The sequence below is a fragment of the Nicotiana attenuata genome, chromosome 1 (genome assembly GCF_001879085.1).
Source record: "Nicotiana attenuata strain UT chromosome 1, NIATTr2, whole genome shotgun sequence".
NCBI lineage: Eukaryota > Viridiplantae > Streptophyta > Magnoliopsida > Solanales > Solanaceae > Nicotiana > Nicotiana attenuata.
The window spans coordinates 72984783-72985970 of record NC_031989.1 but is presented as its reverse complement, the minus strand read 5'-3'; positions in this window follow the sequence as shown (position 1 = coordinate 72985970).

Genomic DNA, 1188 nt, shown 5'->3' with positions numbered 1-1188 from the left:
GGCCTCAGGAGCACGGAAAAGAGAGAAATCCGGTGATGACCCTTTGGGTCGTCACATTCTCCACCTCTAAAACAACCGTTCGTCCTCGAACGGACAAAAGAAAGAAGTACCTGAGTCGGGAAATAGGTGAGGATAACGGCTCCGCATATCAGACTCGAACTCCCAGGTCGATGCCTCAGGAGGCTGACCTCTCCACTGGACACACACTGAAGGAAAACTCTTCGACCTCAACTGTCGAACCTGCCGGTCTAGAATGGCTACCGGCTCCTCCTCGTAAGACAGATCCTTGTCCAACTGGACAGTGCTGAAATCTAACACGTGGGCTGGATCGCCGTGATACCTCCGAAGCATGACACATGAAACACTGGATGCACGGCTGACAAGCTGGGCGACAAGGCAAGTCTGTAAGCCACCTCTCCCACACGATCGAGAATCTCAAATGGGCCAATGAACCTAGGGCTAAGCTTGCCCTTCTTCCCAAATCTCATCACGCCCTTCATAGGCGACACTCGGAGCAAGACCCGCTCACCAACCATGAAAGCTACATCTCGAACCTTACGATCCGCATAACTTTTTTGCCGCGACTGAGCCGAACGAAGCCTGTCCTGAATGATCTTGACCTTGTCCAAGGCCTCTTGAACCAAATCTGTACCCAATAACCGAGCCTCCCCCGGCTTAAACCATCCGACTGGAGACCGACATCGCCTACCATAGAACGCCTCATATAGAGCCATCTGAATGCTGGACTGGTAGCTGTTGTTGTAGGCGAACTCTGCTAAAGGCAAAAACTGGTCCCACGAGCCTCCAAAATCAATGACACAAGCTCGGAGCATATCCTCCAATATCTGAATAGTCTTCTCGGACTGGCTGTCCGTTTGAGGATGGAACGCTGTGCTCAACTGAACCTGGGTGCCCAACTCCTGCTGAACTGCTCTCCAGAAGCGTGAGGTAAACTGCGTACCCCGATCCGAAATAATAGATACCGGCACCCCATGAAGGCGAACGATCTCTCGGATGTAGATCTCAGCTAACCTCTCCGATGAATAAGTGGCTGCAAAAGGAATAAAATGCGCTGACTTGGTCAGCCTATCAACAATGACCCAAATAGCATCAAACTTCTTCCGAGTCATCGGAAGTCCAGTAACGAAATCCGATGGTAACTCCTCTCCCACTTCCACTCGGGAAGCT